Source organism: Heptranchias perlo, chromosome 17 (assembly GCF_035084215.1).
Source record: "Heptranchias perlo isolate sHepPer1 chromosome 17, sHepPer1.hap1, whole genome shotgun sequence".
NCBI classification, from domain to species: domain Eukaryota; kingdom Metazoa; phylum Chordata; class Chondrichthyes; order Hexanchiformes; family Hexanchidae; genus Heptranchias; species Heptranchias perlo.
This window is the reverse complement of record NC_090341.1, coordinates 42,475,740-42,481,009: the sequence shown is the minus strand read 5'-3', so window position 1 is coordinate 42,481,009 and position 5,270 is coordinate 42,475,740. Positions and strand designations below refer to the sequence as shown.

General features: G+C 44.0%; 1 pseudogene; it reads right to left on the bottom strand.

Moving 5' to 3' along the window:
• Nucleotides 1-393: 393 nt before the first annotated feature.
• LOC137333901 (histone H2B-like) lies at nucleotides 394-769 on the bottom strand (annotated as a pseudogene).
• Nucleotides 770-5,270: the final 4,501 nt, after the last annotated feature.

Here is a 5,270-nt window from a genome sequence, read left to right as displayed (position 1 = left end):
TCCCCAGCGCTAGCCCTGAAGGAGCGAGAAGCATTAAATTTGAAAGACATGGTGATCTCAACGGCCAGTAGGAGCACCATTGGGATTGAGATGTTATCTGGAGATTTGCCTGTAAGAGGTGGCACAGCTTGGCCACTGCCTCCCTGCTAAACCTTAGCCTATTAAAGCACTAATCTTCAGTTATTCATAGATACCTGTGAGTGGTACACCTGATGGGTAGTGTAGTGGCAGGTTGAGACAGTACGACTCTAATGCCACCTTACATCTCTGCCAGCTCTTTCTTGCTCCTGCTCAGTCAAGTTACAGGTGACTAATGAATGTGATCCTCATTGTGTTATAGAGCAATGTTGTCTGGAATCTCAGAAAAGTAGTTTTTCAATACATTGTGGAGATTTACTTGAAGCTGGTGTGCTTGGTCATTGCTTTTGTCCCTACTGACGCAGGATGCTTGGCCAGCTCCCCAGGGCAGCAGCAGGCGCAAGGTGGTCTGGAAGTCCTGGGAGCTGATGGTAGTGCACTTGTTGTAACGGGCCAGGCTGGAAGCCTCACCCACGATGCGCTCGAAAATATCGTTCACAAAGAAGTTCACGATGCTCATGGCCTTGGAGAAGATGTCGTTGTTGGGGTGAACCTACTTCATCTCTTTGCAGACATAGATTGAGTAACTCTCCTTTCTCGATCTTCTTCACTTCTTGCCGCCCTTTGCTGTGGCTTTATTCATGGCTTTCTTAGCTCCCTTCTTGGGTGCTGGTTTCTTATTGTCAGGCATTTTCAAAGTCAATTTCAGACTCTGAAGTAGCCTGGACTAGACTGCACAATCACAGCAACAGAGGTGCTGGCTCAGCTGCAATGCTCGCATTATATGGGTGGCAGGTGGAGGATGCAAAGAGGCTCCAATGTGATTTAGAGAAGTTGGGTGAGTGGGCAAGAACATTGCAGATGCAGTATCATGTGAGGTTATCCACTTTGGTTGTAAAAACAGAAAGGCAGATTATTATCTGAATGATGATAGATTGGGAAAAGGGGAGGTGCAACGAGGCCTGGGTGTCCTTGTACACCAGTCGCTGAAAGCGAGCATTCAGGTGCAGCAAGCAGTTAGGAAGGCGAATGGTATGTTGGCCTTCATTGCAAGAGGATTTGAATACAGGAGCAGAGATGTCTTACTGCAGTTATACAGGGCCTTGGTGAGACCACATCTGGAGTATTGTGTGCAGTTTTGGTCTCCTGATCAGAGGAAGGATGTCCTTGCCATGGAGGGAGTGCAACAAAGGTTTATCAGACTGATTCCTGGGATGGCAGAACTGACCTATGAGGAGAGATTGGGTCGACGAGGCCTATATTCACTAGAGTTTAGAAGAATGAGAGGTGATCTTATCAAAACATATAAAATTCTAACAGGACTAGACAGATTAGATGCAGGGAGAATGTTCCCGATGGCTGGGGAGTCCAGAACCAGGAGTCACAGTCTCAGTCTACGGGGTATGCCATTTAGAACTGAGATGAGGAGAAATTTCTTTACTCAGAGGGTGGTGAACCTGTGGAATTCTCTATCACAGAAGGCAGTGGAGGCCAAAATCATTAGATGTATTCAAGAAGGAGATAGATATATTTCTTAATGCTAACGGGATCAAGGGACATGGGGAAAAAGCGGGAACAGGGCACTGAGTTAGACGATCAGCCATGATCATTTTGAATGGCAGAGCAGGCCCGAAGGGCCGAATGGCCTACTCTTGCTCCTATTTTCTATGTTTCTGTGTTTCTAGGAACACATTGCACATAATGCAGAAGCTCTGCAATATGCCAACGTTATAATCGGCACTAGTAACTTTAATTCTGCTGTGCATGCATTGTGCACTTTGCTGCACAGAAATCTCCTTGCAATGACCAACAATATGGAACAGAATACAAAGTGATCAGGAAATGGCCAACTGCAGCAATCCTCACTTTACTGCCCATTGCTCTGAATTACCGCCATTTTTAAACAGCAATTTTTTAAAAATTCGTTCATGGGATATGGGCGTCGCTGGCGAGGCCGGCATTTATTGCCCATCCCTAATTGCCCTTGAGAAGGTGGTGGTGAGTTGCCGCCTTGAACCGCTGCAGTCCGTGTGGTGAAGGTTCTCCCACAGTGCTGTTAGGTAGAGAGTTCCAGGATTTTGACCCAACAACGATGAAGGAACGGCGATATATTTCCAAGTCGGGATGGTGTGTGACTTGGAGGGGAATGTGCAGGTGGTGGCGTTGCCAGGTGCCTGCTGCCCTTGTCCTTCTAGGTGGTAGAGGTCGTGGGTTTGGGAGGTGCTGTCGAAAAAGCCTTGGCGAGTTGCTGCAGTGCATCCTGTGGATGGTACACACTGCAGCCACATTGTGCCAGTGGTGAAGGGAGTGAATATTTACGGTGGTGGATGAGGTGCCAATCAAGCGGGCTGCTTTGTCCTGGATGGTGTCAAGCTTCTTGAGTGTTGTTGGAGCTGCACTCATCCATGCAAGTGGAGAGTATTCCATCACACTCCTGACTTGTGCCTTGTAGATGGTGGAAAGGCTTTGGAGAGTCAGGAGGTGAGTCATTCGCTGTAGAATACCCAGCCTCTGACCTGCTCTTGTGGCCACAGTATTTATATGGCTGGTCCAGTTAAGTTTCTGGTCAATGGTGACCCCCAGCATGTTGATGGTGGGGGATTCGGCGATGGTAATGCCGTTGAATGTCAAGGGGAGGTGGTTAGACACTCTCTTGTTGGAGATAGTCATTGCCTGGCACTTGTCTGGCGCGAATGTTACTTGCCACTTATAAGCCCAAGCCTGGATGTTGTCCAGGTGTTGCTGAATGCAGGCTCGGACTGCTTCATTATTTGAGGGGTTGCGAATGGAACTGAACACTGTGCAGTCATCAGCGAACGTCCCCATTTCTGACCTTATGATGGAGGGAAGGTCATTGATGAAGCAGCTGAAGATGATTGGGCCTAGGACACTGCCTTGAGGAACTCCTGCAGCAATGTCCTGGGGCTGAGATGATTGGCCACCAACAACCACTACCATCTTCCTTTGTGCTAGGTATGACTCCAGCCACTGGAGGGTTTTCCCCCTGATTCCCATTGACTTCAATTTTACTAGGGCTCCTTGGTGCCACACTCGGTCAAATGCTGCCTTGGTGTCAAAGGCAGTCACTCTCACCTCACCTCTGGAATTCAGCTCACTGAATTTGCCTAGGCTTGGCAAACTTTAAATAAGAATACAGTACTGGAAATCAAACATCTATACCTGGGAAATGGATCTCCTTTTTTTCTTTTTGGATTTCAGATTTTAAAAAAAAGATAAATACAGTTAAACTATAACTACTAACCTATCTCCATTTTGTTTGTAACTTTGATCTCACAGATGAGGAATTTTAAATGTGTGGTTCTGTACCAGAGCCAATCAGCATCCAACACTCTCTGAACAGACTGAATTAAATCCATCGAGCCACAGGTAGATGTCTATAAACCAGTTGACTGATTTTCAGATAAATGTTTATTTGAGTGCACGTATGCTAGCAATGCAACTGCGTTCATCAGATGACTCCTGGTGAAGGGGAGCCCTTCCTTTCCACAACAATCACTCCCAAATGACCATTATTTATTTACCTGTCCTTTCAAAACAAAACAGCCTCCCCATTGCACACAAACAACATCAATTAATCAGTGACTCTTATTCCAGCCACTGGAAGCCTTGTGGGTTCTAAATTTATCACATCTCAATGTGAAATTATCCAGTTGCACCAAATTAAATGCCTTTGGTTTTCATCGTCAGCTTCACTCATCCCTATATGTATCCCGTATACCATGTCGTTAAATCCAGTTTCCGCTGGGCATTAATCCCATCTCTTTTGTAATTGAGGTGCTAAACTCAGACTAGCACATATATGGATGAACATTAATGGGTTTATAGATTAGCTTGAAAATGTATTACATCAGACTGCAGCACCACAGTGACAGGCCTCATTTACAGAAAGGTGCTGATAATGGTACAAACAATCGACAGAACAGTGAAAGGACAATAAAACAGATCATTTAAAACCAGTTGTTTACAATTTCTTTTTGAAGGAAAATTTAATGCTACTTTTATGCATTTCTATCGGCCATCATTGTATATTTTGATACTTCCAGTTCCTTGAGGAAATTTAAGGACGTAACAGATTATTTGCTTTTCCAACTTTGTGCTGTGTACTGTTATTATAATCTATTTGAAGTCTATTTCAATCTACATAATGCGAGTTGGTTTATATTAGTACAATTTAATCCAGTGGATATTGATTTTTCAAATGATGTCTTCAAAATTGATTGCTGTCCCTAAGTTAAAAGGATAAAGCTGCAGGATAAAGCTCTCAAAATAAATGTAAAGTGATGGAAGTTTGTCTTTGTTTTTTTATTTTGCACAACAAGCATAAAAGGGTTAATGTGACCTGAGGGTCTGTTTAACGATTTTCTTTAATAGTGTATGCATGAATTGACTTATTCAATTACATGCAGTATTGGAACCTTTGCAGTTTTCGTTTTTATTTGAATTAAGTAAATAGCTAACTTATACAAGCCGAAGGGAACTCTTTTTTTTAACCCACTGGTAACTGCAATACTCATGTAAACAATGTTAATACTGGTTGTGGTGCTTTATCACTATCAGGGAGTCCTTCACATAAAGAGTGATCAATGCATGGAATGGGTTAGCATAATGAAAGTGAAAACACTGGAATTGTTTCAGAAGCAATTCGGTACTGTAGGGGGGATTGGTGGGCGGGAGGAGGGTCCGGAGCAATGTAAGGACTTTCTGGATGGATGAACTAAGAGGGGCCAAATGGCCTCCTCCTACATAATTCTCTTGTGATCTTATGCAAATTGAAGGATTTAGAATGAAGTTGTGGAACCTTCTTCGCCCCATCTTCTATTTTTGAAAATTTTGTTTCGATGTCATCAAGGATGGCGGAGGAGGAGAGGAAAGGAAAGAAAGGAGAGAGAAATAAGAGAGGCAGGGGAGGACAGATGGAAGGAAGAAAGGTGAGAAGGAAGTAATTTCTCCTTAATCAGGGTTGCGGTTCAGACCACAGCAGTTCGGGACACCAGCCATGTCGGCAATTGTAATTTCAACAGGGTGGTTTGAAAGAAACAGATTCCCTCACTGAAAAACATGTGGTACTGTTGCTCCACAGTTTCTCCAGCATCTCTCTACCATAAATATAAACAATGCCAAAACAATTCCATGTGGCTATCTGGATATTTCAATGTCACAGCTACCTCCAT